Source organism: Myxocyprinus asiaticus, chromosome 39 (genome assembly GCF_019703515.2).
Source record: "Myxocyprinus asiaticus isolate MX2 ecotype Aquarium Trade chromosome 39, UBuf_Myxa_2, whole genome shotgun sequence".
Lineage (NCBI taxonomy): Eukaryota > Metazoa > Chordata > Actinopteri > Cypriniformes > Catostomidae > Myxocyprinus > Myxocyprinus asiaticus.
The window spans coordinates 18236293-18256199 of NC_059382.1; the positions used below are offsets into that span (position 1 = coordinate 18236293).

Consider the following 19907-nt stretch of genomic DNA (forward strand, 5'->3'; position numbering starts at 1 on the left):
CGTTATTGTTGATGTAATAAAAATAACCCTTAACATTTTTGTCATTAATTTAATTAACGAGATTAACACAGAATAGGACGGTTTTCAAATAGCATTAATAGTCATTAATTCTTTAATGCATTCAGTATTTTGACCACACTTAACAGGGTGTGCTACAACGCCGACAAGGGGTTCTGCAGCACCCCCAGCACCCCTACATCCCGCGACTATGGTGCTAGAAATACCAACTTTAATATATTTTCTGCATGAAAAGTTGTTTCTTACTTGAGTTAATAGATCAGTTTTATCTTACTATATCAGGAAGCATAGCACTAACGTCGTGTGAGTTTGTAGTATGTCATCAAACAGCAACGTTTCGATCAAACTGATTTTCTTCAGGCTTGATTGAACATTGCTGTTGTTTTTAATCAGTAAAAGGGAATAGTATGACAGTGTGCGGATCTATCTCTTGCACCTGTTGAAGAAAGGTCGGATGTGCTTGCAGTTTCCCTCTTTTGTTGACATCATACTATGCAAGCACAGTCCTTTATTTTGTTTGACGATGTCACATCAACATGATGCTAGATTGCCAACTCTCTTGTGATTGCTCAAACAATTGTCATATATTTACTCATTTATTCTATTTATTTCCAGACAGTGTTTAGTGAGTTTAAAACAATTCAAGTAATCTTCTTTAAAAACCAAGGATATGTTGAACAAAAGAGTACTGTCTATTGAAATCTCTCTCTATGTATGATGTTCTTTTAAACTTTTCAGTGTAACAAAGGCATTGAGTTATGCTCTTTGTGTGCATAACTGTATTATACTGTTGCCTTCAACACACGTCAGAGATAAGCTATGGTTGCAGACTAGCTTATTATAGCCTTCTTACACCTTATATTGGGAATATGACCCTGCACTTTTGTGCACACAATGACTCCCCAGATTCAGTAAGCTCTGCCTACAGCAGCTACAGAGTGCAGTGATAAGATCCCGGTTGGCTCTTACTAAAGAAACTCTTTCATTATCTGTTGCCCGAATCTGACCAGCTTTTTCCAGTTTCAACTGATCCCTGCTGACATCTCTCCATGTCAAACTCAGCCCCTATTAAAATTTAACCAAGCTCTCCTCACAATACTTATTAATATTTTTTCTGTCATAGGAAGGATGTATTGAAGAACTTTGAGCATGGGGTGATGTTTGTAAGAAACTTTGTATTTAATGTGACTTTTATTGTTTGTCTTTTGATGTTCCTACAGGGGGTTTATCTGTCAAATGGCTGTGTGATAATGGACGGGGAGAAAGTGATTGACATTCAGCCTGGTGATGTGGTTGCCGTAATGACGGGGTCGGGACTGTATAGAGGGAGGAGCCTTGTTTTCACAGCGGGTAAACAAATTAATTACAAATATAGGACTACAGCTCCCACTGAAGGTACACTGGAATATTTAGGGGTTGGAAAGCAGTTTCTGAAAAGTGGAACATATGCATACAGCAAGTAATATTATCTATAAGCTAGTTTGTGAAACACACACAGCCATGTATGCAGTAGATTGATCTGGATTACACCGCTGGACAGAATGAAATGTGAGTCATTGGTGAATGTAAACAAACCACCCTATACTCAACTCTCAGGCCTATAAACAGTCTTGCCACTGGGCTCCAGTCCACAGAGATCTCTTGTGTGTCACACACCACAAGAGAAGTGCTGGAAAAAGTATTCTGGGTTAGTTAAACTTCAAATTGGACCTAGAATTGGAACTGAATTTTTCAGAATAGGATGGGCTGTAAAGTCTGCGCTTGGGTGAGCACAACAATAAATGAGCAATGAATTTGTGCACTGGTGAAATTTTAAGGTTTCTGAATTAGAAGGCAGGCTGGACAAATCTTTAAAGTTAGAACAATTAATTCCTAACTCCTTATTAGATTTACCTTGATGTGATTATAAATGTTTATTCATATTTAATTCAAATTCCATTATAATATGCTGATTTTGAACTTTTATTTGGAAATATGGAAACTGTGTAGTTAAAAGACTTTAATCAGCATTAAGGTTTGTGTTTTCAGCTCTCTCTTCTTTTTTTGGGAGGTTGTAAAGATTAACGTGTGCTACTGGAAGGAAAAGGTCGTAGGCACCTACAGTGTCAGCCATCGTTTCCCCTGTTTTATCCAACTGGAGACAAAAGATGGGGAGTACAACATTTACGGCCTTCCATCCAGTGATTATCCAGGACTAATGAAGGTGAGTGCCTTGATATTTAAAAGTAGAACTTTAGCTGTAACCGTGGCATAGTGTTAAACGTGCTTTGAGCATGGTGCAAATACCGGCAATGTGAATTTGAGATGGGCTTACATAATTTAAGAATCCTGTTCCCCCTTATTTACAAATTTTCTCTTTTATCACAGTCATGGAAAACTTGGAAATATCAGGGGTTTTTAAAATTGTAAATTCAAGGCCTGGAAAAGTCATTGAAAATAATAAAATTGTAAAAAGTCATGGAAATTACCATAGTGAATATATTTTTTTGTAGTTATACTCACACCAAAATTTTTCATCGAATTTGAAATTGCTAGGATTAGACATTGCAAGCTCTATACATTTATTCCTAAAAATCCACACTAATCATGAATGACTGTAAAATGACTGTTCTATTTGCTCCATGTTTTACAACAATACCATGTGTCATCACTCTTTTATTTGAAAGACCATTTTCCATAGCAACAATAAATATTGCCTATTACACACACACAAACACACACACGCATATATATATATATATATATATATATATATATATATATATATATATATATATATATATGTATGTATGTATGTATATACAGTAGATACTGTAAATAGCCTAGATACTCCATCTCAATATACAACAGACCATCTCATTAATGCAATATCCTGCCCACATCTCATAAGAAAAAGCCACAGAGGTTCACCATCATTATAGTTTGAATCTTTTGTTGATTAATCCACAATTCCTTTATGTATGTCTAATTCTACACCACACATCTCCTACTCTGAGAGCTTTGAGATTTCAAGTACATCAGATGCCAGCGCAAACTGAGTCGAATCTATAGCGCTCTGAATGAATACACAAACCTTGATGCTTTTACAGAGGCAGAGAAGCAGCACTCTCCTCTGGTCTGTGTTCTCATGGTACTAATGGCTTGGTTTCAGAACATAGCAGAGCCCAGCAGGAGTCTTTAGACTCATCACACTTTGCAAGGCTGAATGGGAGAGCACAGATGGTGGTGTCATGTCATGTATGATGCATTAAGTCTGCTCCAGTCACTGGAGCCTGGCTTCTGCACGTATACGTATCTGCTGCTCCAACAAGCATACAGAGTGGTGGATCACAGATCTGTAATGTATCATAGGTCAGATTTTTTTCTTCTGTATCATAGTGTGTGTGCATGTGTCTGAGCAGGTGTGTTACCACATGGGCAGTGAGACCAAACCGGATGAGAGAGATAAACAGATGGATAGAGGGGACATCGATATACTTATGAGCTACGTCACCCACTGTCTCCCTGGGCTGGTGCCTGTGCCTGCTATTGTGGAGAGCTGCATGTACACAATGAGTTGGTTGATTGCTTATCCTCAGGTGCTTTCACTTGTCAAGATCTTTGTGTACTGAACAAACTTTCTTTGACTATTTCTCACTTAAGGGTAGGAAAGAGGATATTTGAATGCAGGTTTCATATTATATTCTGATACATTATTTGATTGAACAGCAGGGGTGGAGAAAATTCAGAATTTAAGAATTTGCTCCCTTTCAATTTATAAATTGGAAATTGAATTGTAATAACAGGAAGAGGATTTAACTGAATTGCAATTTAAAGAAATTCAACATATTCACACGACAGGAACTATGTATGTTTTATTACAAAACATAAATTGTTATACATTTTATTTGATGAATTAATGATGGATATTCATTCATTTTTATCATTTATGCCTATTTATTCCCTGATATGCATTTTTTTTCAAACTGACGTTTCTATAAACTAAGTTCAGTACTGTCAAAATATTCAAACCAGCCCTCAAACAGATTACTGAAATATACTGTTTACGAACATATATAAATATGAAAAAATTGGAATCTATTGATTATGTTATATACAATAGTGAGTCAATTTAAGCATTCTGGGAAAGGAAGTTGTGGCAGCGGGGGCGTGGTCAAGCATCTCTCCGGAGAGAGAAAGCGGTAAGGGCGCTTACACCTGAGCTAAATTATGTCTAACACCTGTCTCTAATTTCAGTGAGCACGGGGAGAGCGGCATAAATAGAGCGACACAACACTCAGTCGAGAGAGAGACTGGATACGACAGAGCCGAGCCAGAGCAAGGATTTTCTAGTAGTGAAAGTTTACTTATGAAAGCAGTGTGTGTTAGTGTTCAGTTTAGTGCGTAAAGGTAAACTGTAAAGTGGTGTCGCCAAGAGGGGAAAATAAAGCCTCACCTTAAGAAGGAAAAACCGCTCCTCGCCTCATCTTTTACACTGGTGCCGAAACCCGGGATTGAAGTTTGGGTCGAAGATGGATGGAGGTCGTCCCGTAGAGTCCTCCCAGTTGGCGGAGATCCTCCAAGCCCTCGCCAGCCTACATCAAAACCACCAACAAACGCTGCTTGAGCTCCGACAAGATCAAGACCGCCGGTTTGTCGAGCTCATGCATGCTCAAGCCGAGGACCGGCAGGCGATCCGGAGCCTCCTCAGCCAGGGGGCATCCTCAGCCGCGACCCCGGACACACCCACGCCATTACCCCCGCCAGCATTACAGAAAATGGGGGCGGCGGACGACCCCGAGGCCTTCCTGGATTTGTTTGAGCGGACCTCCGAGATCTGGGGCTGGCCGCTCGGCCAATGGGCAGCCCGATTGATCCCACTATTGTCCGGGGAAGGCCAGCTCGCGGCTCAACAACTGCCAGCGTCGAGCCTCCTGGCCTACGGAGATCTAAAAAAAGCCATCTTGCAACAGGTTGGTCGCACTCCGGAGGAAAGTCGTCAACTCTTCCGGAGCTTGAAGTTGGAAAGCTCCGACCGCCCGTTTGCCTTTGCCCAGCGGCTCCGTGACGCCTGCCGAAGATGGCTGCTAGCGGGGGATCGCGACATCCAGGGAATTATCGACCAGGTGGTACTGGAACAGTTCACAGTTCGACTGCCAAAAGGGACGGCAGAGTGGTTCCAGTGCCACCGCCCGGCGTCGTTGGAGGAAGCTATCCGACTTGCGGAGGACCACATGGCGGCGATCCCGAGGGCGGAAGATCCCTCCTACGTTTTCTCTCCTCCCTCTGTTTCTTCCCCCTCCCCTCTCTCTCTCTCGTCTGCTCTCTCTCCAGGTCCCGTTCCTGCCCCACGCAGACGAGGAGGAACTCAGCCCCTAAGACCAGTTCCCCGGGTGTGGGAGGCGACACCTTCCCCTACTCCAATGCCCCGCCACTCTCCCCCTCAGGGGGGGCGCCCGCCGACACAAGTGTGGGCGTAGCACCTGGGCCGGCCCGCTGGAGGTGCGGAGACCCAAGCCACTTCCGAGATCAGTGCCCTCTGATGGAGCTGGGGACGGTGGTGCGGGTCTCTGACCTCCCACAGGCTGCCCCCGACCGGGCCGGAGCATACCGGATACTGGTAAGTGTCAAGGAGGGTACTCACCAAGCGTTGGTGGATACCGGGTGTAATCAAACCACTATCCACCAACGCCTGGTTCAACCCGAGGTATTGGTCACATCCAAAACGGTGAAGGTGAAGTGTGTACACGGGGATATTCACAAGTATCCGGTGGTGACCCTGACAATTAAATTTCGGGGGAAAAAGCATAGAGTGGAGGCTGCGGTTAGTTCCCACCTCACCCATCCGCTGATTTTGGGGACTGATTGGCCTGATTTTAGAGTTTTATTAAAGGGAATTTGCACGGATGGGTCCTGTGTGAAAATAGGGAGATGTGTGATGTGTGATGCTCTGGCAGGGGAGGCGGAGCCGGGGCCGTCCTCGACAGCTCCACGTCATGATGACGAGAGAGGGGGAGAGGCTGCGGCCCCTCCCCTTCTCAGGGAATTCCCTGACGGGGATTTCCCTTTGGAGCAGTCGCGAGACGAAACCCTCAAACACGCCTTTGACCAAGTGAGAGTCATCGATGGTCAACGACTCCAGCCTGACATCGCACTTTCATACCCCTATTTTGCAATTATAAATGAGCGGTTGTATCGAGTGACACAGGACACTCGGACCAAAGAGGATACAACCCAACTTTTGATTCCAAGGAGCCGTCGGGAAATGGTATTCCAGGCGGCTCATTATAATCCCATGGCAGGTCATCTAGGAGAAAGAAAAACACTGAACCGTCTAATAGCCCGTTTCTATTGGCTGGGCATTGGCAGCGATGTCCGCAGGTGGTGTGCGGCATGCCGCGAATGCCAGCTGGTTAACCCACCGGCCACCCCAAAAGCGCCATTGTGCCCTCTCCCTCTGATTGAGGTCCCCTTTGAGAGAATTGGAATGGACCTCGTCGGGCCATTAGAATGGTCAGCACGCGGACATCGCTTTGTATTGGTCCTAGTGGACTATGCAACGCGATATCCGGAAGCAGTGCCTCTTCGCAACATCTCAGCACGCAGTGTTGCGGAGGAACTCTTCAAAATAATCTCCCGGGTGGGGATTCCGAAAGAAATCCTCACCGATCAAGGCACAACATTTATGTCACGAACACTACGCGAACTGTACGAGTTATTAAATATTAAATCGATTCGCACCAGTGTATACCATCCTCAAACGGATGGCCTGGTGGAACGATTTAATAAAACCCTCAAAAACATGATTCGTAAGTTCGTGCACGATGATTCTAGAAATTGGGATAAATGGCTCGACCCCCTGTTATTTGCAGTATGAGAGGTCCCGCAAGCCTCCACTGGCTTCTCCCCATTCGAGCTGCTGTATGGGTGACGCCCACGCGGCATGCTTGATGTAATGCGAGAGGCCTGGGAGGAAGGACCTTCAAACAGTAAAAATGAAATTCAGTACGTTCTTGATCTTAGAGCAAAGCTCCACACCTTGGGGCAACTAACACAGGAGAATTTGCTCCAAGCTCAAGAACGACAGCGCCGACTGTATGACAGGGGAACTCAGCTAAGGGAATTTGCACCGGGAGATAAAGTGCTTGTATTGCTTCCCACATCGAGCTCTAAATTACTCGCCAAGTGGCAAGGACCCTTTGAGGTCACACGACGAGTGGGAGATCTCGATTATGAGGTTAAACGAACCGATAGAGGGGACGCACGTCAAATATACCACCTCAATCTCCTAAAATTGTGGAGGGAGGCGGTCCCCGTGACGTTGGCTACGGTGGTTCCCGAGAAGGCGGAGCTCGGACCGGAGGTGAGCTCAAAACATAAACAGTTCACCCCGGTCACTTGCGGAGACCGCCTCTCACCGAGCCAACTCGCGGAGGTTGCTAAGTTGCAACAGGAGTTTGCAGATGTGTTCTCCCCTCTACCGGGACGTACAGACCTCATCCATCACCACATCGAGACCGAGCCGGGGGTGGTGGTACGTAGCCGCCCCTACCGACTACCCGAACACAAAAAGAAAATTGTTCGGGAAGAATTGGATGTGATGCTTGATATGGGGGTAATTGAAGAATCCCACAGTGATTGGTCCAGCCCAGTTGTTCTAGTGCCTAAGAGCGACGGGTCTGTACGATTCTGTGTGGATTACAGGAAAGTCAACGCGGTGTCTAAATTTGATGCATATCCAATGCCTCGCGTTGATGAGTTTCTCGATCGGTTGGGCACTGCTCGTTTTTATTCGACATTGGATTTGACGAAGGGTTATTGGCAGATCCCCTTGACACCAATTTCCCGTGAGAAAACCGCCTTCTCCACACCGTTTGGATTACACCAATTTGTGACACTTCTGTTCGGTTTGTTTGGAGCCCCAGCTACGTTTCAGCATCTCATGGACCGAATCCTCAGGCCGCATTCAGCTTACGCCGCTGCCTATTTAGACGACATCATCATTTATAGCAATGATTGGCAGCGGCATATGCAACATCTGAGGGCGGTTCTGAGATCGCTGCGCCGAGCGGGACTCACAGCGAACCCGAAGAAGTGCGCGATTGGACGGGTGGAGGTACGGTATCTGTGGTTCCACTTGGGCCACGGGCAGGTGCGTCCCCAAATTGACAAGACAGCGGTGATTGCGACCTGCCCGAGACCCAAGACCAAAAAGGGGGTGAGACAGTTCCTGGGGCTGGCTGGCTATTATAGAAGGTTCGTGCCTAATTATTTGGACGTCACCAGCCCGCTGACTGATCTCACTAAAAAGGGAGCTCCAGATCCGGTCCAGTGGACGGAGCAGTGTCAACGGGCGTTCACGCAAGTTAAAGCCGCACTTTGCAGGGGGCCGCTTTTACATTCACCTGACTTCTCTCTCCCTTTTGTTTTACAGACAGATGGTTCAGACAGGGGGCTGGGGGCCGTACTCTCGCAGGTGGTGGAGGGGGAGGAGCGCCCGGTGCTGTACATTAGCCATAAGCTCGCGTTAAGGGAAACTAAGTACAGCACCGTGGAAAAGGAGTGTCTCGCCATCAAGTGGGCGGTCCTCACTCTCCGATACTACCTGCTGGGGTGGGCCTTCACCCTCTGCTCGGATCACGCCCCACTCCAGTGGCTCCACCGCATGAAAGATACTAACGCCCGGATCACCCGTTGGTATCTGGCTCTTCAGCCGTTTAAGTTCAAGGTGGTCCACAGACCGGGGGCGCAGATGGTTGTCGCCGACTTCCTTTCCAGGAATGGGGGGGGAATGGTAGGCAGGCCAGATGTCGGGCGGTGGGGATATGTGGCAGCGGGGGCGTGGTCAAGCATCTCTCCGGAGAGAGAAAGCGGTAAGGGCGCTTACACCTGAGCTAAATTATGTCTAACACCTGTCTCTAATTTCAGTGAGCACGGGGAGAGCGGCATAAATAGAGCGACACAACACTCAGTCGAGAGAGAGACTGGATACGACAGAGCCGAGCCAGAGCAAGGATTTTCTAGTAGTGAAAGTTTACTTATGAAAGCAGTGTGTGTTAGTGTTCAGTTTAGTGCGTAAAGGTAAACTGTAAAGTGGTGTCGCCAAGAGGGGAAAATAAAGCCTCACCTTAAGAAGGAAAAACCGCTCCTCGCCTCATTTTTTACAGAAGTGTTCTTCCACCATGATCCATAACATGATTAATTAATTTAATTAATTAAAAAGTTAATTAATTGTATCGAATGAAATACACCGAACAGCCACAACATTAAAACCACCTGCCTAATATTGTGTAGGTCCACTTCGTGCCGCCAAAACAGCGCCAACCTGCATCTTAGAATAGCATTCTGAGATGTTGTTCTTCTCACCACAATTGTATAGATCGGTTATCTGAGTTACCGTAGACTTTGACAGTTCAAAACTGCCATTTCCATCCAAAGAACTGCTGCTCACTGGATGTTTTTGGCACCATTCGGAGTAAATTCTAGAGACTGTTGTGCGTGATAATCCCAGGAGATCAGAGTTACAGAAATACCCAAACCAGTCCATCTGGCACCAACAATCATGGCACGGCCCAAATCACTGAGATCACATTTTTTCCCCATTCTGATGGTTGATGTGAACATTAACTGAAGCTCCTGACCCGTATCTGCATGATTTTATGTACTGCACCGCTGTCACACGATTGGCTGATTAGATAATCGCATGGATGATTGTTGGTGCCAGACGGGCTGGTTTGAGTATTTTTGTAACTGCTGATCTTCTGGGATTTTCACGCACAACAGTCTAGAATTTACTCCTAATTGTGCCAAAAACAAAAAACACCCAGTGAGTGGCAGTTCTGCAGATGGAAACACCTTGTTGATGAGAGAGGTCAACAGAGAATGGCCAGACTGGTTAGAACTGACAAAGTCTACAGTAACTCAGATAACCGCTCTGTACAATTGGGGTGAGAAGAATATTATCTCAGAATGCTATTCTGAGATGCTGGTTGGCGCTGTTTTGGCGGCACGAGGTGGACCTACACAATATTAGGCAGGTGGTTTTAATGTTGTGGCTGATCGGTGTAGATATTAAATACTAATTTCTATGGTGGCATTTCAAACATTTATTATTAATATCATCGAATGTTTCTGGAAATACCCAATATGTAGGTAGGATAAACATATTTATGGGTAATTCATACTGAAAAAAATAATTAAAAAAAATTAAACTTAAAACAATTATATGAATATCTTTGAACTTCATTCCATTTTATTTCTACGTAGGAAGTAAAAAAATTATATTCTACTTCCTATAAATACAAATTAGAATTTCAATTCAATTCTATATAGCACACAAAGATAAATAGTTTTTTTAAATGGAACCAAATGTTTTAATTTTATTTATTTATTTATTTCAGTTCTGCACTGGTTTTAAATAGATTTTTGTTTTTGACACTTTTGCATGTTCTGAGAGTCAGAATTAGTCTTTCGTTTAATGCTTCAGTACTTCAAAAAGATTACATTTTCTCTGAGCAGGTTTTCAGTTACTGTGTAACATTCTGCATGACCAAACACTCAAGTTTCCCATCCAGATGGCTGAGATGAAAAAGTAATACAATCACAGCTTACAAATGCAAAGTACAATCGCATCAATCATGGAAAAGTACAGTGATGGTGTAATGCACCCTTAATCCTTCATAAACTGCCCTTGACAAAACCCTCCAGTTTCCTGTCAAGAGATCCATAGGTCTGTGTCCAGAATGCTGTAGAATCTACTGAGATAAAGTTCTGTATTAAGGGAAGAAACTGAGAGGAACCATATAAAACAGTTACCTAGTAGCATGCTGCACAGAGCTGTCTTCTTCAATAGTATCCGCACAACGTCTCAGTCAGCCCTCCACAGTATTGATTATTTTCGGCCTTCATACAAACCAAAAAAAAAAAAAAAAAAAGACACATAAGACAACATCTTAGCAATATATTAGTGGCTCCGAAAGCTATTAGAGGCTTTTAAAAAAGAATAATTTTGGTTGAATAGGTCTCTTTTTGCAATAGTCAGATGCTGCAATAACATTTGTTCAGGATGAAGTAAAAAGCATCTTTAAAAGCAAAACAACTTATTTTAAACCCATGCACAATATTGATGTAGCCCACTCAGTATTTTCAACTTTATTTTGCTCTAATGTGTTTTATTTTAAAATGTGTTTTGGGATTTTTTTGTATTTTTTATTTTATGTGTCATTTTTGAAATTGTGTCTGTTTGAAAATATACATTGCATGTTAATTAGTTTTCTTTGTTTTGGAAACTTCTAACTAATCAAATGTTATTATGGACATGATTGATTGCATGTAATGGACCAATCAGAAATTGCTGTGAACCCTAAAAAAACCTGTGTGGGGAGGGGAGAAGAAACAGCACACAAGTGACTTGATTTTGAGATGTGTTGAAGAGCTGTGTCCGATAAATGAGTTAAAAGTAGGGATGCACCGATACCACTTTTTCTCTTCCGATCCGATTCCGATATCGGAAATCTCAGTATCGGCCAATACCGATCCCGATACGATACCAGTGTCGTTTTTTTGCATAATCAATTTAGAATATCTTTACATTATTGTGTGGAACTAATTGAGAGTACTCTTTAATATGTAAAGAAACACAAACCTCTAACTGCACATTATTTCAATATAAATGTACAGCTTATTAAGAAAAACTTTGTTAACTAGTATACTGGATAATGTAGCAGCAAAATTAACAGTAATTCCAGTATAAGTCATCAGTAGAAAAGAAGAATTTCTTTTTTTTTTTTTTTTTTTTTTTTTTTTTTTGCTAAATTTTCTCAACTTGTATCTGTACTTTAAAGGATTCAGATCTCTTTTTTGTTCAGTTTAGTTGTAAGATATCGGCTCACTTTTCATTCACACAGTTATTTTTTGGAACCCATTCAACTTAAATATTATTATAATTTGTAAACAAATAATAATAATAATAATAATAATAATAATAATATATAGTGATATATCTCAATCATGCAACTTTTTTGACATTCTGAACTCTCCAGGAAGTCCTGTAAGTGTCTATTTGTAGGCAAGTTCACAGTAGTTTAATTTGCTTCTTATTCAAATTCTGGTAAAAAAAAAACAAAAAAAAACAAAAAAAAACAAATGCACCACCAGTGCCGTTCTAAATGCATATTATAAGTGAACCGAACTTTTGAGCATCTACATCTGAGATGTTATTCGTGAGTAATGCTCAAATATTGCAAGGAGTGAAGGCTAAAAATAGCCACGAGTGTGTGTGTGTAAACAGAGCAACGCCATTCAATAACTGCTGGAGCTGCACATGCATTTTATAGATTTACTTATTAAACAGAGCCTTTTGTGATTCACAGAGATATTGCACATCTTCAAGTGGCTTTGAATAAAATGCAGGAGTCATATGAACTACTTTAACTGTGTTTTTATGGTTCTTTTATGTCATTTTTTGAGCTTGACAGTAATGAACATGACTAACACACAGTATCGGATTTGGATCGGGCTCGTCGGACCGATACCCGATCCATCTAAAAGCTTCAGTATAGCAGCTTATACCGATCCAGGTATCGGATCGGTGAATCCCTAGTTAAAAGAACGAAAATATCTAATAGTTTCACTTAATAGTATTTCAAAGAGTGTCAAGAAGTTTATTTCTTCTCATTTGTGTGTGTATGTGCTTAATCAGCAATTTGACATTAAGTTACCCTCTGTTGCTTGGCTCAAAGGAGTACGTTTATTGCACGCACAAAACTATTTTTCAGCGGATTTTTTTGTTTCTGTGTGGCTTATTAGAGAGTTAATTTTTCCAGATACGTTTGATTACGAATGGCGAATCGCTACAGCTGGGAAGAGTTTCCGGTTGGCCGATGGACAGCTTGAAAGACAGCAAGTGGAGGTTATTTCCCTTTCTCTCATCATTACTCATCACTTCTTCTGAGACTCTTCATTGTGCTTTCGCAAAAGGATGATCAGTGCCGCCGAGGTCCTGTGAGTTAAGTTAATCTCCAACGAAAGATTCATCTTGTTGCATCAATCACCACATGCGTGGAAATTGAGTCAAACATTGCTGCTGGATCGTAAGTTGATCTTAAACTGTTTTACACGAGAGTATGTTCCTGTGGGCCCCAGCGATGAAGAGTAAATAAGCACTTGAGCTCAATATAAACTCTGAATTATGGGATATAAGTGATTTGTATGGACATTTGATTCAATTGCCCATTTGATTCATTCGAACACTGAGTCATATACGTTTTTTTTCTATTGAGTGATTTGGGGATTCAGGGAATTGATTTAGTGAATCTGATTCATGTTACTGGAAGGTATATGGTGATTCATGTGAGTCGTTGATTGAATTGTTTCAATTGATTCAAAATATATAATGTTGTGAGTTAAGTTTATATATATATATATATATATATATATATATATCTACAAAGTATTTGAGGACTTTATAAGTGCATTTCATTTTATTATTTTCTTTGATTTAAGGGGTATAGTTAAAGTAGTTTAAGATAAATCAGACACATCTAAAGAAGATAAATTATTTTATTTAGAAAACTTTAATGTCTTACAGAAGTTTTTCATGAATGGAGGCACTGCACCGACTGAATTTTTCATGTTAATCATTTTCATAATTAATATTGCAGAGTAAAACCAGTCAGATCATCATCAATAGCTGGGCTCCCAGGTATCCTGTCATAAACTGTGAGTACTATAACACTACCTTGTTACTAGAGGGTTACATTAAAATAAATGTGTGGCATTCCTTAATCTTTAATGTGCAACACTCACACTCACTCATCTGTTAAAGGCCCTGAACGTGGCTGAAATTTTATGTAGTTTTTAATTTAATAAAGTTAAAGCTCTATTTTTGTTTATATAGTGTGTGTTGCACCTCCTTTTTAAAGTTTGGCATTTTGATATTTGGTGACACATTAGCTCGTTGCTGCATTGCGTAATGCATCGCTTGCAGTCGCAATCCAAAGTGATGTCCAATTTGTGAGTGAATTGTTCTTTTGAGTCACACCAGTTCACAAAATATGCTTAATGATTCATTGGTGATTCGGTCTGAATCCAAATAACTTTTAAATATCCTTATCCAGGAAATCGCAAACGACTGGAAATGTCACAAAAAAGTCATGGAAAGTCACTGGTCAACAAAGTGTGGGAACTCTGTCATAGCATTCATTAGCAATTTCAGCCATTTAGTGGCTCCCTAAAATAGCTTTTTAATTTTAAGTTGAGTTCAAACACTGCTCATAACTCATGCAACGTATATGTTGTCAGTATGAAAAGGACAAATATTTGCAAAAGTAATGACAGTCTTGCCCTGGTGTTTAACATTCCCATGCTTCAATCATTATTGTTTGTAGGTCACACCAGACCATCACTTTGTCCTTGATTGCCACCCAGCCCACAGAAACATCATCATCAGCGCTGGATTCTCAGGTCAGTGTGGACACTACTATTCTCCCCTGCTGAAAAGATTACCTTAGACTAGCACCAATTTCTATCCTGGTGCAAGATGGAATATACTATTTAGTGCTGGTTTGGTGGTGGTGTAGCTGGTGGATCAGCAAATCATTAAGGTATAAAGCATAGTCTTTCTCATGAAGCTGGTTGACGAAGGGCAGTCCGCTTGTTAAAGGGATAGTTCACCCAAAATTTTTTCCAAACATGACTTTCTTTTTTCTGTGGAACACAAACGAAGTTAGGCAGGACATTAGCTTCAGTCACCATTTACTTTCATTGCACCTTTTTTCCATACAATGAAGGTGAATGGTGACTGACGTTAACATTTCTGCCAAATAGAAAATCATACCGGTTTGAAACAACGTGCGTGAGTAAATGATGACAGAATTTTTCTTTTTCATTAAACTACCCCTTTAAGTTAGTTAACAAGCCTGGTAGGGACCCCAGCACACCAGAATCCCACGCTAGGTTCCAGCATCCAAAAAACCAACAAATGTGATGACTAGCAGTGTTGGTCTTTTCGACAGGGCTACCAGGCTTGTAAAACACCCACCCACACACAGTCACACTGACTCAACGAGGTGTCTTAACTTTTGAATAAGCAAATGAATTAGGGCACTGATGAAGGACAGGAACCAAAGCCCCAGTGCAAGTGCTTTTATCCTCTAATTAAAGGCGGTTGCTGGCACCCCAGGGTCCTTTGTGCTCCCAAACCTGCCTCTCAGGGGGCCAAAGGGCTCACCTGGCATTTGTTCCATCTGCTTCCATCACCTCCTCCTTATACTAATTATGGGACTAATTAAATTCCACTGGTAATCACTTCAGTGTTTAGCAGCATGGGAGGCAGAAAGTAGCATTTAATGGGAAGGGGTTAGGAAAAGATATAAACTGCAGCTGCTATTGTGGTGTCACTGTGTAGCTATTCATCTTGTGATATATTGCACCTGGTTAAAGGACCTGCTCTGGAGATGTCACCGAAAGTATTGTGTGGCTGCCTCACTGTACCAGTACTGTCCCAATGCTCTGGCACGGCACGCACTAACAATTTATGACATATATTCTTCTACCTTAATAATACATTACGACTCTGATAGGAGCAAAAGAATGCTCACGATTAACCTCTCCCAGCCTTTTCTCATTATACTGTCACCAAAACGACAGCGTTTCGCCTCCCCACTACTCCCCTGCCCTCAGTGCTGCTGTTGTGTCTGTGGCTTGGGAGAAACTAAAGGGTACGAATTGGATCAATTTCAGGGGTAAATACACAGAGCAGTTGCCCCTCTTCCATTCGGAATTTGTCTTGAGCCAAGCTCTATGCTCAAGGACCTCCGGTTGCCATGGATACCCAGTCACATCAGTGGGGTTTAAGCAAGAACAGAAGACCCTCCGCACAGACGTCTTGTGGTCAAAGCCATATCCACTCAGAGCCCAGCCTTCAAAAACATCAGACGGCCACCCAATCTGAGAAAGCAAAGAGAATTGGAAAAGAATGCAGTGAATTTTAAACATCTTACCCAGCTTGAGCTCTCTTAAAAGGTTAGTTAATTAAAAAAATCCATGATCATTTACAAAAAAAGATGTTAGGCAGAATGTTAGCCTCAGTCACCATTCACTTTCATTCAACTTCTTTTTTCTGAAGCTAACATTTTGCCTAACATCTCCTTTTGTGTTCCACAGAAGACATGAAAGTGTGTCCCAAACCGCACACCACTGCAATATTCTACGTCATTTTGTAGTGCAAGTAGTGCGAGTAGTATGTTAACACTGAAAATGCAACAAAAAGAGTTGTACTATAAGTAACCGGATGATGCAATTCTTCAACTGTCAAAACGGAGTGGGAAATTTTTTGGACACTTCATGCACTTTGCGCTTGCGGTTTGCCATTCGTAGAGGAAGGGGCGGAGTTACCTGGCTGCGTTGCTAGTCTGACAAAATTAATAAATAATGGAGAATGTAGCAACTAGCAAAACTTCTGTGAAGACAGCACCTTCCAAAAGTAAGTTGAGCACTTTACCATCACCCCATGCTGTGTGAATGCATATGTTGTTTAAGATGAAGTGTTGAACTGAGGTTAGCTAACGTGCTAAAGCAAGCAGCAACACATCGCATGTGTTTGAAACGTCACTTCCTTCAGCTGTTAAATGGCAAATGCTTCCGTATAGGAAACAGCTGTTAAGTGTTCCATTTGGAACAATTCTACACTTTGAAAATTCATACACAACATGGCTGAGTGCATAGTGTATTTTGTAAGTGCATAGTGTAAAGTGCGTCATTTGCATCATCCAGCTGTTAGAAGAACATGAGGGTGAGCAAATAATGACAGAATTGTCATTTTCAGGTGAACTTCAAAAACATACATAAACGCACAGAACACTGATAGCCCACTCTCTTCAATGAGGTACACAAATTATCTTAATTTAGCATTTGGCCAGAACCAACGCAGAAAATAAATGTTCTGTGACTGCGGGTGTGATTGTGCCAGCATGATTTCTTTTTTGTCTCCATGCTCTCTCATGCAAAGGCTTTTCTGAGTCAGACAGCAGATGGCAGATAATGGCTTGTAACAAGTCATTGGATCTGTTGGAAGGAGGAAGCGGGACTCTGTGTATTCTTTTATTTACAATAAACAATGTGGTTTTTCAGCACACACACACTTAAACGCGTACACACACACACTCAGGCATTTGAAGCGTAGCTCTCTTTCTCTCTCCTCCAGCAGTCTGGACACCCTTTTTATCCCCTTCCAGCTCTCACTGAAACACAGAACAGCTGTTAGAGATACTTTCCCACAGGTGTCAATACTTACCGTTCTCCTTCTCCTGGCCTCTCCACAGATGTCGCTTGGCCACACCCACATCACCACATACCCCCATCACCCGACTCAGGCTGGGGAGCCCACCACAAAGTGCAGCTTTCACCCGCGTGAATGACTGCAGACAGGGCTCCGTCCACTGGACCGAATCTGGTGCCCCCTTTTTAGTGAGATTGGTCAGCGGGCTGGTGACAGTCGAATAATTAGGCACAAACCTATGATAATAGCCAGCCCCAGGAACTGTCTTGACTCCTTTTTGGTCTTAGGTCTCGGGCAGGCTACAATCGTTGCGGTTTTATCAATTTGGGGCTGCACCTGCCCATGACCCAAGTGGAAGCCCAGATACCATACTTCCAATTGCGCACTAATTTGAGTTTGCCGTGAGTCCCGCTTGTCTCAACGACTTCAGGACAGCCCTCAGATGCTGCAGGTGCCGCTGCCAATCATTACCGTAAATAATGATATCATCCCGATAGGTAGCGGCGTATGCAGCGCGTGGTCTGAGAATTCGGTCCATGAGCCGCTGAAACGTAGCCGGGGCGCCAGACAAACCGAATGGAAGCATCACGAATTGGTGTAATCCGAACAGTGTGTAAAATGCCGTCTTTTCACGGGACATGGGAGTTAAGGGGATCTGCCAAAATCCCTTTAAGTCCATTGTCAAAAAAAGCAAGCCGCGCCTAACCGATCAAGCAGTTTATCATTCCGTGGCATTGGGTACGCATCAAATTTAGACACTGCATTGACACCGAGAACTGGACCGAGCCGTCACTCTTCAGAACCAACACCACTGGGCTGGCCCAGTCACAGTGGGATTCTTCTATTACCCCCATATCTAGCATGGCCTTTTAATTCTTCCAGAACCACTTCTTTTTTTTGTGCTCGGGTAATCGGTAGGGACGACTGCGTACCACTACCCCTGGGGTCGTTTTGATATGATACTCTGAGATTTATATGACCGGGAACATGCAAGAACATGTCAGAGAATTCTCCTTGCAACCTGACAACCTCTGTGACTTTTGACAGTGAGAGTTGGTCTCCGCAAGTGACCAGGTTGATTCGATCGGTGGCTTTTAAGTTCACCTCCAGTCCGTGCTCCTCCCTCTCCGGAACCACCATCGCCAAAGTCACAGGGACCGCCTCTCTCCATGGTTTTAGGAGATTAAGGTGGTAAATCTGATGTGCTCCACCTCTATCTGTTCATTTAACCTCATACTCAATTTCCCTGACTCACCGTGTGACCTCAAAGGGCCCTTGCCACTTGGCGAGTAATTTAGAGCTCGATGTGGGGAGTAATACAAGGACTTTATCTCCCGGTGCAAATTCACATAGCCGAGTACTCCTATTATACAGCCGGCTTTGACATTCTTGAGCCTGGAGCGAATTTTCCTGTGTTAATTGACCCTGTGTGTGGAGTTTTGCTCTCAGGTCAAGAACATATTGAATTTCGTTTTGCTGTTTGAAGGTCCCCCCTCCCAATTTTCACGTAGAACGTCGAGCACGCTGCGCAGTCGACGCCCGTACAATAATTCAAATGGGGAGAACCCCATGGAGGCTTGCAGGACCTCTCGTACTGCAAATAATGGGGGCTCGAGCCACTTATCCCAATTTTGAGCGTCTTTGTGCACAAACTTACAAATCATGTTCTTTAGTGTCATATTAAATCATTTGACCAAGTCGTCCGTTTGGGGGTGGTAAACGCTGGTCCGAATCGATTTAATCCCCAATAATTCATATAGTTTGCATAGTGTACATGACATAAATGTCATGCCCTGATCAGTGAGGATTTCTTTTGGAATCCCCACTCGGGAGATTATTCTGAAGAGTGCCTCCGCAATACTACATGCTGAGATGTTGCACAGAGGCACTGCTTCAGGGTATCGTGTTGCATAGTCTACCAGAACCAACACAAAGCGATGCCCGCATGCCGTCCACTCTAATGGCCCGACGAGGTCCATGCCAATTCTTTCGAAGGGGACCTCGATCAATGGAAGGGGGCGCAATGGCGCTCTTGTGGTGGCCGGTGGATTCACCAGCTGATATTCATGGCATGCCGCACACCACCTGCGAACATCCCCGCGAATGCCCGGCCAATGGAAACGGGCCATTATATGGTTTAGTGTTTTTTCTTGCCTTAAGTGACCTGCCATCAGATTATGATGAGCCGTCTGGAATAGCATTTCCCGACGGCTCTTTGGTATTAACAACTGTGTTGTATCCTCCTTTGTCTGAGCGTCCTGTGTCAATCAATACAACCGATCCTTAATAACCTAAAAATACGGGTATGAGAGTGCAATGTCTGGCTGGAGGCGTTGACCATCAATCACTTTCACTTGGTCAAAAGCGGCCCTATCGTGGGGAAGGTGCTCTCTCAATTGGCCATGGGACAGGTTCCATTCAGTGATCTATCACCTTTCCACATCCAACGTTTCAGATCCCATTCCAGATCTTCTCTTTAAGTTTAGGACCATAACATAAACACAATAAGCTTTTGATGTGATAAACAATGTAAAATCCCTAAATGCTGCGAACTGTGCTATATCAATTCAATGACCAGGATCAAGGGTCCAAAATTAACACTAGCCAGGGCCAAATGTGAGCAAAAATTGGC

At 43.0% G+C, this 19907-nt stretch overlaps 1 pseudogene; it reads left to right on the forward strand.

The window, feature by feature from the left end:
• Positions 1–887: 887 nt before the first annotated feature.
• LOC127429672 (peroxisomal sarcosine oxidase-like) lies at positions 888–19755 on the forward strand (annotated as a pseudogene).
• Positions 19756–19907: the final 152 nt, after the last annotated feature.